Genomic DNA, 21855 nt, shown 5'->3' with positions numbered 1-21855 from the left:
TAGCCACATTGTATACCATAGCTACTTTTTATAAGCGTAGCCTTAGGTCCCTCTTTTTTGTATACTATAGCTACTATATATAAGTGTAGCCTTAGGTCTCATTTTTTTGTGTGTATGCTATAGCTACTGTATATAAGTGTAGCCTTAGGTCTCGTTTTTTTTTGTATATATATATATATATATATATATATATATATATATATATATATATCTAATAATTATTAATACAACATAATAGCTAATATAATTACATGTATAATAATTCTGCATTTTTATTTAAATGAGTTGAATATTACAAAATAAAAATAAATACATAATTATACTAAATAATTTCTTTAAATAATAAAAATTATCTCTAACCAAAATATATTTATAATATTGATCCAAAAGTATTAGAATGAAGTTAACTGTAAAAATTCATACATCTCGCACTAAAGTAAGCATAGCCATATGAAAACCATAATATCACTTAGCCAATAAAAGTATCTTCTAATAAAAGTCATTAGTCAACCATACAGGCAAAGATTCTAAATAACACTCTATCTTAGTCAATAAACCACAATAATAGTCAGCTTAATCTTCATTGCTTAATCTTCATTGTTATCCTGCATAATTATATAGAAAAGTGCGCATAAGTGGAATTAACTTGGAATTATCTTACCCTGCTTAATCATACATTAATAGCTATGGAATTAACTTGCTAGCATTAGCCTTGATTTGAAGAATACCAAAGATATATATGCACAAGGATCTATATGCATGCAACATTCATGAATCACAACGATAGTGCACTGCTACCTTATATTCCAAAACAACTTTTCATATAGTTTGACAAGCAATTTGTGATTGTAAATTTTGCTAAGCCTCAGAGCATTAATCTATTTTATCTACTAAATTTGAATATTGACTATCACTCGGTAAAACGCATCCAGAATAATTCTCTTGTGACATGGCATGATCAATTCTTAACCTCCAAAATATTACTATATCATGCCATAGAACATGTCCACCCCTTACTCCAAGAGCTTGCAAGTAGTTAACAATGCTAAAACTCGGCCAACTCTATATTCACGATTCCCTCACAAGTAATACAGTCCTCTTTCATAACCTTTTGTTTATCCCCTTAACAAAAAGAAGCATAATCCCTACAGTTCTCTAAACCATACAGTAAATAGTTCTCATTGCCAATCAACAAAATCACTACAAGTTTCAAATTCCATGGCATGCATTCCCTTTTAAAAACATTGAATCAGACATACCCAGAAAGCCACAACAGTAAATTATGGACCTAAATTGTTAGTAGGCAATCTAGTTTCTATCAATAATTAATCAAAGATAAATTACAAAATAATTAATCAAGAATTACCATCACAATCTGTGTGGTGCACAAGCACGCTTGTTAATAAAATGAATCCAACTAATGAGTCTAAAACAAAATAATGGTGAAAACACGCATATACCTCCACCAAACTTATGCTAAGTGGGTTGAGGCCAGCAACAGTCTGTCTAGCAAATTCCTCATCCCTAAACCAGAAAAATCTATCCCCTGCAAAATAAATATTAATTAAACACATTGAATAAACTTTTTTTAAAAAAATATATATTAGTTTAGGTAAGAAAGGACACCAATTTATAAAATTTAGAAATGAGATTTTTTTAACATGCAAGAACAAGAAAGCAATGGAGTTGAAATCCACTGACTGTCTGTCACAGTATGCGTTCATCAGCTTTTTCAGTTGAGTGCTTCTCTTGATCCTGAAGAACACTTCTTTCCTATCCTACAACATCCAAGAACATCTCAATGTTATTCAAGTTGTTTCATATCTCTAATTATATTATGTCATCACATAGTGAAAACATTTCGACAAGCCTAGATATCAAAGAATAAGATATCAGAATCTGGATATAGATAAAACTTATGAGCCATGGTTATACAATTTAGCTACTATGCATATTATCAAAATAGGCAATTAACAGAGGCTTGGCAATCGAGCACCTAGATTCTGAAGACCACAACAAGAACATATGAAAAGAAGTACACAAGATCCAAACTGTGATATTCACAATTTGCACCAAACAAATAGGTTTAAAGGAATATTTTTCAAAGTTAAAACAAGGTTATTAACAACCCTAGCCCTTGATGCAGCTTAGCAAAGTTTCCATTTGAGAATTCTTATCTTAACTATCTATAACTTTCCATTATCTACATTAACATGTTTTGGATTTTCTGTTTGCAACTCCAAAACTACGGTTTGGGCAAAAGCAATAGAGAAAAACTTTGGCCACAACCATGATCCAGAGCTTTTCTACACAGGAATTCAAACATGTAGTTACTTAGAAAAGTTAACCACCCATAGAAACAACTATTTAGTTGAAGTTGCATAAAAAGCACACAAATTCAAATAACTTCTATTTAAAAATAAAAAAGTTAAATTTAAAACCTGATCATTTCATAAACATTGTCTACGAATTTTTAAATTTTAAATTCATCAGCTTCTACTTTCACTTGCATGTTTGACAAGCTTGCAATATACCATCATTGTTAACTTCACCTGAAGTAGCAGAATTCTCCATGCTGCCAACAATTATGAATAGAATAAAAAATAGTGAAAAGTTGACAATGATATCAAGTGATGAATAGACAATGAGGCAAACCATGAATTCCCTTGCTGTCTCTTGGCAGCTGAAGTAGAAAAAACCAAAACATTCTTCAAGTTACTAGTAGTAGTTTTCTCCAAAGATGGATTTTCCTGAACATAGTAAGATAGTAACAATTTTAATTTGTTCAAACTTTAACCTCGATAACTATAAAATAATGAGAGAACTGTGATTGAATGAAGAAGTAAACCAACCAAGCTGAATAAGAATCATGAGTTTGGCAAATAAAATAACCTTTGCATTTTCTTTTCCAGAAACAACTCCAAACTTGGACTTTCTGGCCGAAAATACTTCATCAACACGCTTGTTGGTGTATTTTGGGCTCCTCAACATCCCTGGTCTCTTATCCACATTATCCATCTGATTGGTGCTGCAAACATAAATCAACCAAAATCTCTGAAATCTTGAAATTGGTGCTTAACATAGAGAATAGTCTTATATATGTTACCTCTGCATCCTTAACAATTGGTGCTTGCAGCCCATTAATGACTTCTTTTGCATCATATATCACTCTCGCATTCCTGTTATTTGTATGCTTCACTTTATTGTTCTGCCCCATCAAAATAGTTATGAAATTAGCATAAATCTAACATAGAATAGAATTAATTGTTTAAGAATCGATAAGTGAAAAATTTTAAAGACAATATAATACCTTTCCCAATGACCATCAACTTCATACAGAACATTCAAAGTTTATGAATTAAGGATCTTCCCTTTGACCACTTTCTGATTTCCACCAAATCCAAGAAAAGAATGAGTTGATTTGTAAGATAAATCAGCCTCAAGTCCTGTCTCTATTGATTTTATATTAATTTTGCCAATCCAATCAACAACAGGAACTGGAATTATTCCGAATAAAAGCTGATAATATTATCGTCTCCATTAGAATCAGTTTCGAACACCCTTAGCTCTATGATCTTACAACGAAGCATATTAACAAGGGTCATATCCAGTAGGTATGACACGAGAAAGCTAAAACCCCTAATTCATTAGAAATTGAATAAAGAACAAAACTAGAATTCAACACTAATAATAACAAGCAATGCTCAAATGTGACACGAAAAAGCTTCTAACACAGACAGCATGGCAGAAATTGAACCAGACATAGAAAAATCCCAATTAAAAATGAAATTGTGATATAGGAACCCTAATTAAATTTAGCACAGGCTAGTGGGAATTAAGAACCCTAATTGCCTAAATCAGGAAAAAAGAATTAAAAGCCTACCTGTCGTCGATGAGAGAGCGAATCGAGCAGGGATAGACGGAGCAGAGGCAGCACAATTAGCAAAGGAGACGCGGAGCAAAGCAGAAGAGCACGGCGAGGAGGTGGTGCGATGTAAGAGAGCTGCGGCGTCCTTGCGAAGTAGCAGAGCTTCGGCGTCCTTGCGAAGTAGCAGAGCTGCGGCGGCGGTGCGGTGTAACAGAACCGCGGTGGTGGCGTGGCGTGGCGTAGCAGAGCCGTGTGAGGATGTGGTGCAAGGAGAAGAGCCATGTGATGGCGTAGCAGAGCTAAGAACTCTTAGCTTTGTGCGAAACGATGATAGCGCGGGGGAAAGGGGGAAGAGGGGGAAAAATTCACTGGGTGTTATGTGCTTTGGGTAGGAGAGGAGGAATGAAAGACTGAAGGGCTTCGATGAAGAAGAAACAAAAAAAATTTCACTAAGTCCTATATACGTGTATTTGGGGTTTTTACATTAGGCAACGCTTTTAAAGCGCACCCAAAACATAACAAATAGGTTACTCTTTAAAAGCGCTCCTTTTGGTTAAAAAAGTGAAGCCATAGCTCTTAAGATAAGGCTACGCTTTATAAGTGATATCTAAAACATCTAAGGAGACGCTTTTCAAGTGATGCCACAAATGTGTTTTCTATTCTTCTACAAAAAGAAAACACGGAAAAAAGCGTAGCCTATTCTAAGAATAGGCTACGCTTTTCAAATGTAGCCTAAAAAAAGTGTGGCTGAATGGGTGTTTTTCTTGTAGTGTAAGAGAAGCTAAATTACAACAATCCAGAGACAACCTTACTGAAATTTTCGAACAAAAAAAGGAGATGGCAGCCGAACCCAACAACAATAATGCAAGGAGGATGCTTGGTGATTACACTACACCTACTTCCAAGTTTGATGGAAGAAGCATCTCAATCCCTGCCATTAGAGCAAACAATTTTGAGCTGGAACCTCAATTAGTTGCTCTAATGCAATAGAACTGCAAGTTTCATGGACTTCCATCAGAAGATCCTTACCAGTTTTTAATTGAGTTCTTGCAGATCTGTGAGACTGTTAAGACTAATGGAGTAGATCCTGAAGTCTACAGGCTCATGCTTTTCCCTTTTGCGGTAAGAGACAAAGCTAGAACATGGTTGGACTCACAACCTAAAAATAGCCTGAACTCTTGGGATAAGCTGGTCACGACCTTCTTGGTTAAATTCTTTCCTCCTCAAAAGCTGAGCAAGCTTAGAGTGGATGTTCAAACCTTCAAGCAAAAAGATGGTGAGTCCCTCTATGAAGCTTGGGAAAGATACAAGCAGATGACCAAAAAGTGTCCTTCTAACATGTTTTCAGAATGGACCATGATAGATATATTCTATTATGGTCTGTCTGAGTTATCTAAGATGTCACTGGACCACTCTGCAGGTGGATCCATTCACCTAAAGAAAACGCCTGCAGAAGCTCAGGAATTTATTGAAATGGTTGCAAATAACCAATTCATGTACACTTCTGAGAGGAATTTCATGAATAATGGGACGCCTCAGAGAAAGGAAGTTCTTGAAATTGATGCTCTGAATGCCATATTGGCTTAGAACAAAATGTTGACTCAGCAAGTCAACGTGATTTCTCAAAGTCTGAATGGATGGCAAAATGCATCCAACAGTACTAAAGAGGCATCTTTCGAAGAAGAAGCTTATGATCTTGAAAACCCTGCATTGGCAGAGGTAAATTACATGGGTGAACCTTATAGGAACACCTATAATTCTTCATGGAGAAATCATCCAAATTTCTCATGGAAGGATCAACAAAAACCTCAACAATGCTTTAATAATGGTGGAAGAAACAGGTTTAGCAATGGTAAGCTTTTTCCATCATCTTCTCAGCAATAGACAGAGAATTCTGAGCAAAGCACCTCTAACTTAGCAAATATAGTCTCTGATCTGTCTAAGGCCACTTTAAGCTTCATGAGTGAAACAAGGTCCTCCATTAGAAATTTGGAGGCACAAGTGAGCCAGTAGAGTAAGAAAGTCACTAAAACTCCTCCTAGTACTCTGATGAGCGGATAATTTATACGCTTTTTGGCATTGTTTTTAGGTAGTTTTTAGTAAGTTCAAGCTACTTTTAGGGATGTTTTCATTAGTTTTTATGTTAAATTCACATTTCTGGACTTTACTATGAGTTTGTGTGTTTTTCTGTGATTTCAGGTAATTTCTGACTAAAATTGAGGGAATTGAGCAAAACTCTGAAAAAGGCTGACAAAAGGACTGCTGATGCTGTTGGAATCTGACCTCCCTGCACTCGAAATGAATTTTCTGGAGCTACAGAACTCCAATTGGCGCTCTCTCAACGGCGTTGGAAAGTAGACATCCAGAGCTTTCCAGAAATATATAATAGTCCATACTTTATTCGGAAATTAACGACGTAACTTGGCGTTGAACGCCAAGTACATGCTGCTGTCTGGAGTTAAACGCCAGAAAAACGTCATGATCCGGAGTTGAACGCCCAAAACACGTTATAACTTGGAGTTCAACTCCAAGAAAAGCCTCAGATCGTGGATAGATCAAGCTCAGCCCAAGCATACACCAAGTGGGCCCCGGAAGTGGATTTACGCATCAAATACTTACTCATGTAAACCCTAGTAACTAGTCTAGTATAAATAGGATAAGTCACTATTGTATTAGACATCTTTTGACAGTTTAATCTTTTCACTATTCGGTCACTTGATCATGGAGGGGGCTGGCCATTCGGCCATGCCTGAACCTTTTACTTGTGTATTTTCAACAGTGGAGTTTCTGCACACCATAGATTAAGGGTGTGGAGCTCTGCTGTACCTCAAGTTTCAATACAATTATTATTACTTTCTATTCAATTCTCTTCTATCCTTATTCCAAGATATACGTTATACTTAAACTTTGATGAATGTGATGATCCGTGACACTCATCATCATTCTCACCTATGAACGCGCGTGATTGACAACCACTTCCGTTCTACTTTAGGCAGGGCGCATATCTCTTAGATTCCCCAACAGAATCTTCGTGGTATAAGCTAGATAGATGGCGGCATTCATGAGGATCCGGAAAGTCTAAACCTTGTCTATGGTATTCCGAGTAGGATTCTGGGATTGAATGACTGTGACGAGCTTCAAACTCCTGAAGGCTGGGCGTGATGACAAGCGCAAAAGAATCAAGGGATTCTATTCCAACCTGATTGAGAACCGACAGATGATTAGCCGTGCTGTGACAGAGCATAGGAACGTTTTCACTGAGAGGATGGGATGTAGCCATTGACAACGGTGATGCCCTACATACAGCTTGCCATGGAAAGGAGTAGGAAGGATTGGATGACTGTAATAGGAAAGTAGAGATTCAAGAGGAGCACAGCATCTCCATACACTTATCTGAAATTCCCACTATTAATTTACATAAGTATTTCTATCCCTTTTATTTTCTTTTTATTATTAATTTTCGAAACCCAAAACTGTTTAATCTGCCTAACTGAGATTTACAAGGTGACCATAGCTTGCTTCACACCAACAATCTCTGTGGGATCGACCCTTACTCACGTAAGGTATTACTTGGACGACCCAATACACTTGCTGGCTAGTTGAACGGAGTTGTGTACACACATAACAAAGAGCCATTAAATAAATCTCATGCAAATACAAAGAGGGCAATCACAATTTCGTCCACCAAGTTTTTGGCGCCGTTGCCGGGGATTGTTCGAGTATGGACAACTGACGGTTCATCTTGTTGCTCAGATTAGGTAATTTTCTTTTCAAAAATCTTTTTTAAAATTTTTCTTTTCTTTTTCGTTTTTCTAACCATGTTTTTCGAAAAAATTAAAATAAAAATACAAAAAAATTAGAAAATCATAAAAATAAAAAATATTTTGTGTTTCTTGTTTGAGTCTTGTGTTAATTTTTAAGTTTGGTGTCCATTGCATGCTTTTAAAATCTTTCTTGCATTTTTTTTCGAAAATCTCATGCATTCATAGTGTTCTTCATGATCTTCAAGTTGTTCTTGACAAGTCTTCTTGTTTGATCTTGATGATTTCTTGTTTTGTGTTGTTTGTTGTTTTTCATGTGCACTTTTGCATTCATATTTTCCATGCATTAAAGATTTCTAAGTTTGGTGTCTTGCATGTTTTCTTTGCATCAAAAATTTTTCAAAATTATGTTCTTGATGTTCATCATGATCTTCAAAGTGTTCTTGGTGTTCATCTTGACATTCATAGTGTTCTTGCATGCATTGTGTTTGATCCAAAATTTTCATGTTTTGGGTCATGTTTGTGTTTTTCTTTCTCATAATTAAAATTTTCAAAAATAAAAAAATATCTTTTCCTTATTTTTCTCCAAATTTTCGAAAATTTGAGTTGACTTAGTTAAAAAAAATTTCAAAATTAGTTGTTTCTTACAAGTCAAGTCAAATTTTCAATTTTAAAAATCTTATCTTTTCAAAATCTTTTTCGAAAATTATATCTTTTTCATTTTTTTTATTATTTTTCGAAAATTTCAAAAATATTTTTCAAAATATTTTCAAAATCTTTTTCTTATCTTTACATCTAATTTTCGAAAATTAGCTAACAATTAATGTGATTGGTTCAAAAATTTGAAGTTTGTTACTTTCTTGTTAAGAAAGGTTCAATCTTTAAGTTCTAGAATCTTATCTTGAAGTTTCTTGTTAGTGAAGTAAGTAATTTTAAAATTAAAAATTAAATCTTTTTATCTTTTATCTTATCTTTTTCAAAAAAATTTACCTTTTTCAAAATTTGATTTCAAAATATCTTATCTAACTTCTTATCATCTTATCTTTTCAAAATTTGATTTTAATATCTTTTTCAATCAACTAACTAACTTTTTGTTTGTTTCTTATCTTTTTCAAAACCACCTAACTACTTTTCCTTCTCTAATTTTCGAAAATATCTCATCCCTTTTTCAAAAATTCTTTTTGTCTTAAATTTTAATTTTAAACTTATCCTATCTTTAATTTTCGAAAATTACTAACCCCTTTTTCAAAATTGTTTTCGAAATTCTCCATCTCTTTTCTTATTCTATTTATTTATTTAATTACTAACACTCCTCTTCATCCCTCTTCCACCTAATATCCGAATCCCCTCTTCTACTTTCTTCCCCCTTTCTTTTTTCTACTAACATAAAGGAGTCTCTATACTGTAACATAGAGGATTCCTCTTTCTTTTCTTATTTTCTTCTCTTTCATATGAGCAGGAACAAGGATAAAGGCACTCTTGTTGAAATTGATCCAGAACCTGAAAGGACTCTGAAGAGAAAATTAAGAGAAGCTAAGTTACAACAATCCACAAGTAACCTTTCAGAAAATTTTGAACAAGAGAAGGAGATGGCAGCCGAAAATAATAATAATGCAAGAAGAATGCTTGGTGACTTCACAAAGCCAACGTCCAAGTTTGATGGAAGAAGCATCTCCATTCCTGCCATTGGAGCCAATAATTTTGAGCTGAAACCTCAGCTAGTTGCCTTAATGCAACAAAACTGCAAGTTTTATGGACTTCCATCTGAAGATCCTTATCAGTTTTTAACTGAGTTCTTACAGACCTGTGAGACTGTAAAGACGAATGGAGTTGATCCTGAAGTCTACAGACTCATGCTTTTCCCTTTTGCTGTAAGAGACAGAGCTAGAATATGGTTGGATTCACAACCTAAGGATAGCCTGGACTCCTGGGATAAGCTGGTCACTGCCTTCTTGGATAAATTCTTCCTTCCTCAAAAGCTGAGCAAGCTGAGGGTGGATGTTCAAACCTTCAAGCAAAAAGATGGTGAATCCCTCTATGAAGCTTGGGAAAGATACAAGCAGCTGACCAAAAGATGTCCATCTGACATGTTTTCAGAATGGACAATTTTAGATATATTCTATTATGGTCTATCTGAATTTTTGAAAATGTCATTGGATCATTCTACAGGTGGATCTATTCACCTAAAGAAAACGCCTAAAGAGGCTCAAGAACTCATTGATATGGTTGCAAACAACCAATTCATGTACACTTCTGAGAGGAATTCCGTGAATAATGGGATACCTCAGAAGAAAGGAGTTCTTGAAATTGATGCTCTGAATGCCATATTGGCTCAGAACAAAGTGTTGACTCAACAGGTCAACATGATTTCTCAAAGTCTGAATGGATGGCAACATGCATCCAACAGTACTAAAGAGGCAGCTTCTGAAGAAGCTTATGATCCTGAGAACCCTGCTATGGTAGAGGTTAATTACATGGGTAAACCTTATGGAAACACCTATAACTCATCATGGAAAAATCATCCAAATTTATCATAGAAGGATCAACAAAAGCCTCAACAAGGCTTTAACAATGGTGGACGCACTAGGCTAAGCAATAGCAAGCCATATCCATCATCTTCTCAGCAACAGACAGAGAATTCTGAACAAAACACTTCTAATTTAGCCAATTTAGTCTCTGATCTGTCAAAGGCCACTTTCAGTTTCATGAATGAAACAAGATCCTCCATCAGAAATCTGGAGGCACAAGTGGGCCAGCTGAGTAAGAAAGTTATTGAAACTCCTCCCAGTATTCTCCCAAGCAATACAGAAGAGAATCCAAAAGGAGAGTGCAAGGCCATTGATGTGATCAATGTGGCCGAATGCACAAGGGAGGAGGAGGACAAAAATCCTAGTGAGGAAGACCTCCTGGGACGTCCTTCAAGCAAGAAGGAGTTTCCTGTTAAGGATCCAAAGGAATCTGGGGCTCATACAGAGACCATAGAGATTCCATTAAATCTCCTTCTGCCATTCATGAGCTCTGAAGACTATTCTTCCTCTGAAGAGGATGAAGATGTGACTGGGAGAGCAAGTTGCTCAATACTTAGGAGCTATCATGAAGCTGAATGCCAAGTTGTTTGGTAATGAGACTTGGGAAAGTGAACCTCCCTTGCTCATTAATGAACTAGATATCTGGATTCAGAAAATTCTACCTCAAAAGAAACAAGATCCTGGCAAGTTCTTAATACCTTGTACCATAGGCACCATGACCTTTGAAAAAGGCTCTATGTGATCTGGGGTCAGGGATAAATCTTATGCCACTCTCTGTAATGGAGAAGATGGGGATCATTGAGGTACAACCTGCCTTGTTCTCATTACAATTGGCAAACAAGTCATTGAGACAAGCTTATGGAATAGTAGAGGACGTGTTAGTAAAGGTTGAAGGCCTTTACATCCCTGCTGATTTCATAATCTTAGACACTAGGAAGGAAGAGGATGAATGCATCATCCTTGGAAGGCCTTTCCTAGCCACAGCAGAAGCTGTGATAGATGTCAACAGAGGTGAATTAGTCCTTCAATTGAATGGGGACTACCTTGTGTTTAAGGCATAAGGCCATCCTTCTGTGACAAAAGAGAGTAAGCATGAAGAGCTTCTCTCAGTTCAGAGTCAAGAAGAGCCTCCACAATCAAACTCTAAGTTTGGTGTTGTGAGGCCACAACCAAACTCTAAGTTTGGTGTTAAAATCCCATATCCAAACTCTAAGTTTGGTGTTGGGACTATACAACATTGACCTGATCAACTTGTGGCTCCATGAAAGCCACTATCAAGCTAGTGACATTAAAGAAGCGCTTGTTGGGAGGCAACCCAATTTTATTTATCTAATTTTTATTTTATTGTTATTTTATGTTTTATTAGGTACATGATCATGAGGAGTCACGAAAAAATCATAAAAATTAAAAACAGAATAAAAAACAGCAGAAGAAAAAAATTCACACCCTGGAGGACACACAGGCTGGCGTTCAACGCCAGTAAGATGCATCTGGCCGGCGTTCAACGCCAGAACAGAGCATCATTCTGGCGCTGAACGCCAGAAACAAGCTACATTCTAGCGCTGAATGCCAGGAATGTGCCTAGAGAAGAAAAGCTGGCGCTGAACGCCAGTAACAAGCATAAAACTGGCGTTTAACGCCAGAAACATGCTTTACATGGGCGTTTGATGAGCGGATAATTTATACGCTTTTTAGCATTGTTTTTAGTATGTTTTTAGTATGATCTAGTTAGTTTTTAGTATATTTTTATTAGTTTTTAGTTAAAATTCACTTTTCTGGACTTTACTATGAGTTTGTGTGTTTTTCTGTGATTTTAGGTATTTTCTGGCTGAAATTGAGGGTCCCGAGCAAAAATCTGATTCAGAGACTGAAAAGGACTGCAGATGCTGTTGGATTCTGACCTCCCTGCACTCGAAGTGGATTTTCTGGAGCTACAGAAACCCAATTGGCGCGCTCTCAACGGCATTGGAAAGTAGACATCCTGGGCTTTCCAGCAATGTATAATAGTCCATACTTTGCCCGAGATTTGATGGCCCAAACCGGCGTGGCAAAACAGCCTCAGAAATTCCAGCGTTTAACGCTGGAACTGGCATAAAAATTGGAGTTAAACGCCCAAACTGGCATGAAAGCTGGCGTTTAACTCCAGAATTAGTCTCTACACATGAAAGATTCAATGCTCAGCCCAAGCACACACTAAGTGGACCCAGAAGTGGATTTTTACATCATTTACTCATTTCTGTATACCCTAGGTTACTAGCTCACTATTAATATGATCTTTTGACATTGTATCTGTACCTCATGACACTTTACACGTTTCTTTGTGTACTCTCCACGGCATGAGTCTCTAAACCCCATGGTTGGGGGTGAGGAGCTCTGCTGTGTCTTGATGGATTAATGCAATTACTACTGTTTTTCATTCAATCATGCTTGCTTCCATTCTAAGATATCACTTGTTCTTAAATCGGATGAATGTGATGATCAGTGACAATCATCATCATTCTCAACTATAAACGTGTGCCTGACAACCACCTCCGTTCTACCTTAGATTGAGTAGATATCTCTTGGATTCTTTAACCGGAATCTTCGTGGTATAAGCTAGAACTGATGGCGGCATTCAAGAGAATCCGGAAGGTCTAAACCTTGTCTGTGGTATTCTGAGTAGGATTCAATGACTGAATGACTGTGACAAGCTTCAAACTCCTGAAGGCGGGGCGTTAGTGACAGACGCAAAAGAATCACTGGATTCTATTCCGGCCTGATTGAGAACCAACAGATGGATAGCCGTGCCGTGACAGGGTGCGTTGAACATTTCCACTGAGAGGATGGGAGGTAGCCACTGACAACGGTGAAACCCTTGCATACAGCTTGCCATGGAAGGAGCCTTGCGTGCTTGAAGAAGAAGACAGTAGGAAAGCAGAGATTCAGAAGATGGAGCATCTCCAAAACCTCAACCTATTCCCCATTACTGCAAAACAAATACTTATTTCATGTTCTTTTACTTTTCACAATCAATCCTGATAATTTCTGATATCCTGACTAAGATTTACAAGATAACCATAGCTTGCTTCAAGCCGACAATCTCCGTGGGATCGACCCTTACTCACGTAAGGTATTACTTGGACGACCCAGTGCACTTGCTGGTTAGTTGTGCGGGATTGCAAATGTGTGATTGCAATTTCGTGCACCAAGTTTTTGGCGCCGTTGCCGGGGATTGTTCGAGTTTGGACAACTGACGGCTTATCTTGTTGCTTAGATTAGGACTGTTTTATTTTTGTTGGTTTAGAGTCTTTTAGTTGAGTCTAGTTTCATATTTTAAGTTTGGTGTCAATTGCATGCTTTTGTTTTTCTTTTAATTTTCGAATTTTCATGTCCTTAGTCCCTTTTTGATCCGTAAAAATTCTAAGTTTGGTGTCCTCTTTGTGTTTTTCCCTTAAAATTTTCGAAAAATTAGTGTTTGATTTTCTAAAAATTTTAAGTTTGGTGTCATTTTGTTGTTTTTCTCTTTCCTCATTTCAAAAATCAAATCTTTTTCATAAAAATTTTTCAATCATATCTTTTTAATTGCTATTTTCAAAATTTTTTAATTGACTAATTGATTCAGTTCTCAATTTGCTTTGATCTTATTTTCTTTTTAATTTTCGAATTTTTTATTTTATCTTCTTTTTTTATTTTATTTTTTTCGTTTAATTCAAAAAAAAAAACAAAATTTATCTATTTGCAATCCATATCATTTCCCTTTATCCATTATGGACCTAAGTGGGATTGATCAGTCCAGAAGGACTCTAGGGTCATATGCTAACCCCATTACAGCTGCATATGGGAGTAGCATCTGTACACCTCCCACCAAAGCAAGCAGCTTTGAGCTAAATCCTCAACTCATTATCATAGTGCAGCAAAATTGCCAGTATTCCGGTCTTCCACAGGAAGAGCCTACTGAGTTTCTGGCACAGTTCTTTCAAATTGCTGACACAGTACATGATAAAGAGGTGGATCAGGATGTCTACAGACTGTTACTGTTTCCATTTGCTGTAAAAGATCAAGCTAAAAGGTGGTTGAATAACCAACCTACAGCAAGCATAAAGACATGGAAATAGTTATCAGACAAATTCCTGAATTACTTTTACCCTCCAAAGAGGATGACACAGCTAAGGCTGGACATCCAAGGCTTTAAACAAGAGGATAATGAATCCCTTTATAATGCTTGGGAGAGGTATAGAGGTATGCTAAGAAAATGCCCCTCTGAAATGTTTTCAGAGTGGGTACAGTTAGACATCTTCTACTATGGGCTTACAGAAAAAGCTCAGATGTCTTTAGACCACTCACCTGGTGGATCTATCCACATGAGGAAGACAATTGAAGAAGCTCAAGAGCTTATAGACACTGTTGCTAGAAATCAATATTTGTACTCTAGCAATGAGTTCTCTCCAAAAGAGGAAGTCATGACAGTAGTCACTGACCCTAATCCTCAAGAACAGATGATTGAGCTTAATCAACAATTGCTCCTGATGACAGAACAGTTAGCAAAATTTAAAGAGATGCTCCATGAAACTAAAGTTGCTAACAAGAACATAGAACTGCAGTTGAATCAAGCAAAACAGCAAATATCTAAACAGATAACGGAGGAATGTCAAGCAGTTCAACTGAGGAGTGGGAAGACACTGAATAACACTGCTCAAAAGAGCAAAAGGCCAAATAAGGAACAATTGACAGAGGATAACCAACCCACTGTTCAAAATCCCTCTGAGGACAGTAAGAGCCCAGAGAGGAATACTTTTGGCGTTCAGACGCCAGAGAGGTAAGGAAAGTTGGCGTTAAACGCCCATTCCTTGCCCAGTTCTGGCATTCAAACGCCAGAAAAGGGGGAAAAGTTGGCGTTAAACGCCCATTTTCCACCCAATCCTGGCGTTCAGACGCCAAGGGAAGATCAGACACCTGAGAGTGCTGACAGTAATCCCTCTAACAAGGCTTCTTCAAACATTTCTGTAAGGAATAAACCTGCAGCATCTAAGGTTGAAGACTATAAAGCCAAGATGCCTTATCCTCAAAAACTCCGCCAAGCGGAACAGGATAAGCAATTTGCCCGCTTTGCAGACTATCTAAGGACTCTTGAAATAAAGATTCCGTTTGCAGAGGCACTTGAGCAAATACCTTCTTATGCTAAGTTCATGAAAGAAATCTTAAGTCATAAGAAGGATTGGAGAGAAACTGAAAAAGTGTTTCTCACTGAAGAATGCAGTGCAGTCATTCTGAAAAGCTTACCAGAAAAGCTTTAAGATCCAGGAAGCTTTATGATACCCTGCACATTAGAAGGTGCCTGCACCAAGACAGCCCTACGTGATCTTGGAGCAAGCATCAATCTAATACCTGCATCCACTATCAGAAAGCTTGGGTTGACTGGAGAAGTCAGACCAACCCGGATATGCCTCCAACTTGCTGATGGCTCCATTAAATATCCATCAGGCATAATAGAGGATATGATTGTCAAAGTTGGACCATTCGCCTTTCCAACTGACTTTGTGGTGCTGGAAATGGAGGAGCACAAGAGTGCAACTCTCATTCTAGGAAGACCTTTCCTAGCAACTGGACGAACTCTCATTGATGTACAAAAAGGGGAAGTAACCCTGAGAGTCAATGAGGATGAGTTCAAGTTGAATGCTGTAAAAGCTATGCAGCATCCAGACACACCAAATGACTGCATGGGCGCTGACATTATTGACTCTCTGGTAGAAGAGATCAATATGACTGACAGCCTAGAATCAGAGCTTGAGGACATCTTCAAAGATGCTCAACCTGATCAAGAAGAACCAGAGGAAACAAAGGAATTTTCGAAAATTCCTCAGGAGGAGGATAAGCCTCCCAAACCTGAACTCAAACCACTACCACCATCCCTGAAGTATGCATTTCTGGGAGAGGGTGACACTTTTCCAGTGATTATAAGCTCTGCTTTAAATCCAAAGGAAAAGGAAGCACTAATTCAAGTGCTAAGGACACACAAGACAGCTCTTGGGTGGTCCATAAGTGATCTTAAGGGCATTAGCCCAGCTAGATGCATGCACAAGATCCTGTTGGAGGATAATGCCAAACCAGTGGTCCAACCACAAAGGAGGCTAAATCCAGCCATGAAGGAGGTGGTGCAGAAAGAGGTCACTAAATTACTAGAGGCTGGGATTATTTATCCTATTTCTGATAGCCCCTGGGTGAGCCCTGTCCAAGTTGTCCCCAAAAAGGGAGGCATGACAGTGGTTCATAATGAAAAAAATGAACTGGTTCCTACAAGAACAGTCACAGGGTGGTGTATGTGTATTGACTACAGAAGGCTCAATACAGCCACCAGAAAAGATCATTTTCCTTTACCATTCATAGACCAAATGCTAGAAAGACTAGCTGGTCATGATTATTACTGCTTTTTGGATGGCTATTCAGGCTACAACCAAATTGCAGTAGATCCTCAGGACCAAGAGAAAACAGCATTTACTTGCCCTTCTGGCGTGTTTGCCTACAGGAGGATGCCTTTTGGTCTGTGCAATGCACCTGCAACCTTTGAGAGGTGCATGCTCTCTATCTTCTCAGATATGGTAGAGAAATTTCTGGAAGTCTTCATGGATGACTTCTCAGTATATGGAGACTCATTCAGCTCCTGTCTTAATCACCTAGCACTTGTCCTGAAAAGGTGCCAAGAGACTAACCTGGTTTTAAACTGGGAGAAATGTCACTTTATGGTGACTGAGGGAATTGTCCTTGGACACAAAATTTCAAGCAAGGGAATAGAGGTGGATAAAGCAAAGGTAGAAGTAATTGAAAAATTACCACCACCTGCCAATGTTAAGGCAATCAGAAGCTTTCTGGGGCATGCAGGATTCTACAGAAGGTTCATAAAGGATTTTTCGAAAATTGCAAAACCTTTGAGTAACCTGCTAGCTGCTGACACACCATTTGTGTTTGACACAGTGTCTGTAGGCATTTGAGACCCTGAAAGCTAAGCTGGTCACAGCACCAGTCATCTCTGCACCAGATTGGACATTGCCATTTGAACTAATGTGTGATGCCAGTGACCATGCCATTGGTGCAGTATTGGGACAGAGGCATAACAAGCTTCTGCACGTCATTTATTATGCCAGCCGTGTTCTAAATGACGCACAGAAGAACTACACAACCACAGAAAAAGAGTTACTTGCAGTGGTCTATGCCATTGACAAGTTTAGATCCTATCTAGTGGGATCCAAAGTGATTGTGTACATTGACCATGCTGCTCTTAAATACTTACTCACAAAGCAGGATTCAAAACCCAGGCTTATAAGATGGGTGTTGCTTCTGCAAGAGTTTGATATAGAAATAAGAGACAGAAAAGGGACAGAGAACCAAGTAGCTGATCATCTATCCCGAATAGAACCAGTAGCTGGGACGTCCCTCCCTTCTACTGAGATCTCTGAGACTTTTCCAGATGAGCAACTCATTGCCATTCAGGAAGCTCCATGGTTTGCAGATATTGCAAATTATAAAGCTGTGAGGTTCATACCCCATGAGTACAGCAGAGTGCAAAGAAAGAAATTAATTTCAGATGCCAAGTACTACCTATGGGATGAACCATATCTCTTTAAGAGATGTGCAGACGGAATGATCCGCAGATGTGTACCCAGAGAAAAAGCACAAAGGATCCTATGGCATTGCCATGGATCACAGTATGGAGGACATTTTGGAAGTGAGCGAACAGCCACTAAAGTCCTCCAATGTGGCTTCTACTGGCCTACTCTCTATAAAGATTCCCGAGAGTTTGTGCGTAACTGTGACAGTTGCCAAAGAGCTGGTAACTTGCCTCACGGATATGCCATGCCTCAACAAGGGATATTAGAGATAGAATTGTTTGATGTATGGGGCATTGACTTCATGGGGCCATTCCCACCATCATACTCAAACACTTACATTCTGGTGGCAGTGGACTATGTATCTAAGTGGGTAGAAGCAATTGCTACACCCACTAATGATACCAAGACCGTGCTAAAATTCCTCCAGAAACATATTTTCAGCAGGTTTGGTGTTCCCAGAGTACTAATCAGTGACGGGGCACTCATTTCTGCAATAGACAGCTATACTCTGCTATGGTTAGATATGGAATTATCCACAAAGTGGCAACTCCGTATCATCCACAGACAAATGGGCAAGCTGAAGTCTCTAACAGAGAGCTAAAAAGAATCCTAGAACGAACTGTGATAGCCCGAAGAAAGGATTGGGCAAAGAGCTTGGATGATGCTCTGTGGGCATACAGAACAGCATTCAAGACTCCTATAGGAACCTCTCCATACCAACTGGTGTATGGGAAGGCCTGTCATCTGCCCGTGGAACTGGAACATAAAGCCTACTGGACAACCAGATTCCTAAACATGGATGTTCAGTTAGCTGGTGAAAAAAGATTGCTCCAGCTAAATGAGCTAGAGGAGTTCAGACTCAATGCCTTTGAAAATGCAAAAATTTATAAGGAAAAGGCAAAGAAGTGGCATGACAAGAAGTTGTCAACCAGAGTCTTTGAGCCAGGACAAAAAGTTCTGCTCTTCAACTCTAGGCTCAGATTATTTCCAGGAAAACTTAAATCCCGATGGAGGGGTCCATATGTGATTACAGGAGTATCACCATATGGGTATGTTGAGCTTCAGGATATTGATTCTGACAAAAAGTTCATTGTGAATGGACAGAGAATCAAGCATTATCTTGAAAGCAATTTTGAGCAGGAATGCTCAAAACTGAGACTTGAGTAATTCTCAGTAAAGGTCCAGCTAAAGACAGTAAAGAAGCGCTTGCTGGGAGGCAACCCAGTCATTAGCAGGTTATATGTTTTGATTTTACAAAGGCAAGTATCAAAAATGAAGGAGTTCACAGAGTTACAGAAGGATTCAGTGCAAAAAGCAGAGAAAAAGAGCTTACTGGCGAAAAAACGCCAGTAAGGGGCATTTTGGGCGTTAAACGCCAGAATGGGCACCATTCTGGGCGTTTAACGCCAGTAAAGGTGCCATTTTGGGCGTTAAACGCCAGAATGGGCACCATTCTGGGCGTTTAACGCCAGGTGTGCAGCATCCTGGGCGTTTAGCAAAACGCCCAGTGATAAAGGAATTCTGGCGTTTAACGCCAGCCAGGGCACCTGGCTGGGCGTTAAACACCCACAATGGGCAACAAATGGGCGTTAAACGCCAGAATGGATGCCATTCTGGGCGTTTAACGCCAGAAAGGTGGGGGGACCTAGATTTTGTTTTCAAATCAAATTTTTTCAAACTTTCCTTTTCTTACCCATACTTTTCTACAAAAACACATTTCAACCTTTCATCATTCACTTTCAAATCTTCAAAAAAATCAAAATCATTCTTCAAATCTCTCTCAAATCTTATTCAAAAACTCACCCTTCTCTCAAATTATCTCCATATCTTCTCAAATCTCCTTTCAATTTTTTTTCGAAATCTCCTTTCCCCCCTTTATAAAAACACATTCGGCCCTTCATTCCCCCACACCATTCGAATTTGCTCTTCTCCTCTTTCTCTTCTTTTCCTTTCTTCTGCTTGAGGACAAGCAAACCTCTAAGTTTGGTGTGCTTTTCCGTGATCACTAAGCCAAGATTCATCAAGATCATGGCCCCTAAAGGAAAACAAACCAATTTAAGAGGAAAGAAAGAGAATAATCCAAAGAATCTTTAGAATCAAGAGAAGTTCTTAACCAAAGAACATGAAGACCATTATCACAAAATAATGGGCCTGAGGTCAGTGATCCCGGAAGTTAAATTTGATCTGAAAGAAGATGAATATCCGGGGATCCAAGAGCAAATTCGAAACAGAAAATGGGAAGTTCTAACCAATCCTGAAATAAAGGTTGGAAGGAATATGGTTCAAAAATTCTACTCAAATCTGTGGCTAACAGATAAGCAGAGAATGACTGGAACTGCTTACCATACCTACAGAACCATGGTCAGAGGGAAAGTTATGTACTTCCATCTGGACAAAATAAGAGAAATCTTCAAATTGCCTCAACTGCAAGATGATCCTGAATCCTTTAATAGGAGAATGGTGAGAGCAGATAAAGGGTTAGATCAAGTTCTAGAGAACATATGCCTCCCTGGAACTAAGTGGATAACCAATTCTAAGGGTGTCCCAAACCAACTCAAGAGGGGAGACCTCAAACCAATTGTAAGAGGTTGGCTAGACTTTATTGGGCGTTCTATACTACCCACTAGCAACCGTTCTGAGGTCACTATCAAGAGAGCAGTGATGATTCATTGCATTATGCTTGGAAAAGAAGTGGAGGTTTATCTTGTGATTGCTTGTGAGATCTACACAATTGCAAATAAGAATTCCACTGAAGCCAAACTAGCTTACCCAAGCTTGAACTCCTTGCTCTGTAAAGAGGCTGGGGTAAAGATGGGAGTAGATGAATTCATACCCATTGAACATCCAATCACCAAGAAGTCAATGGAAGGACAAATGCAAGACAACTCTATCAAAAGGAGGGCGCAGGAGTTCCTCCTTGAATTCCCTGAAATTGGCTACTGGGCCAGCCTAGAAGCATCTATCACCAAGTTGCAAGAGACTATGGAGCAACTGAAGGAAGAACAGCAGAATCAGAACTGCATGCTCTGCAAATTGCTGAAGGAACAAGAGAAGCAGGGGCGTGAACTCCAAGAGTTGAAACGCCAAAAGCTCTCCTCTCAAGTTGAGGGAGCATCCACTTCTCAAAATCAAGGTTGTTGAGTCCTAACTCTGTGAAAACCTCTATCATTAGGAGCCTATCTAAAATTTTTGTTTTCTATTTTTTTTTAGTCTCATCTTATATCTATTTTTGAGTCTTGTTCTTAATTCATAATTAATAAAATTTAAAATTCATGTCTTAAAGCTATGAATACCCTATGAATCCATCACCTCTCTTAAATGAAAAATGCTCTAATCACAAAAGAACAAGAAGTACAGGATTTCGAAATTATCCTTGAAACTAGTGAATTAGTTTGATGTGGTGACAATGATTTTTGTTTTTCCGAATGAATGCTTGAACAGTGCATATGTCTTTTGAATTTGCTATTTTGAGAATGTTAAAATTGTTGGCTCTTGAAAGAATGAAGGAAAAAGAGAACTGTTATTGAGGATCTGAAAAAAATCATCAAATTGATTCTTGAAGCAAGAAAAAGCAAAAAAAAAAACGAAAAAAAAGAGAAAAAAAGAGAGAAAGAAAAAAAAGAAAGAAATAAAGTTGTGATCCAAGGCAAAAAGAGTGTGCTTAAGAACCCTGGACACCTCTAATTGGGGACTCTAGCAAAGCTGAGTCACAATCTGAAAAGGTTCACCCAATTATGTGTCTGTGGCATGTATGTATCCGGTGGTAATACTGGAAGACAGAGTGCTTTGGGCCACAGCCAAGACTCATCCACTAGCTATGTTCAAGAATCATTATACTTAACTAGGAGAATCAATAATATTATCTGAGTTCTGAGTTCTTATAGATGCCAATCATTCTGAACTTCAAAGGATAGAGTGAGATGCCAAAACTATTCGGAAGCAAAAAGCTACTAGTCCCGCTCATCTAATTGGAGCTAAGTTTCCTTGATATTTTGGAGTCTTTAGTATATTCTCTTCTTTTTATCCTATTTTGATTTTCAGTTGCTTGGGGACAAGCAACAATTTAAGTTTGGTGTTGTGATGAGCGGATAATTTATACGCTTTTTGGCATTGTT

At 38.2% G+C, this 21855-nt stretch overlaps 1 non-coding gene across 1 annotated transcript; it reads right to left on the bottom strand.

The window, feature by feature from the left end:
- Window positions 1–5104: 5104 nt before the first annotated feature.
- LOC112793520 (small nucleolar RNA R71) lies at window positions 5105–5208 on the bottom strand. The gene has a single exon (XR_003198205.1). It is a non-coding gene; the product is annotated as a small nucleolar RNA R71 (small nucleolar RNA).
- Between the last annotated feature and the right edge of the window lie 16647 nt (window positions 5209–21855).

The sequence above is a fragment of the Arachis hypogaea genome, chromosome 3, assembly GCF_003086295.3.
Source record: "Arachis hypogaea cultivar Tifrunner chromosome 3, arahy.Tifrunner.gnm2.J5K5, whole genome shotgun sequence".
Lineage (NCBI taxonomy): Eukaryota > Viridiplantae > Streptophyta > Magnoliopsida > Fabales > Fabaceae > Arachis > Arachis hypogaea.
The sequence above is the reverse complement of the archived record's forward strand: the minus strand, read 5'-3'. Positions and strand labels throughout refer to the sequence as shown.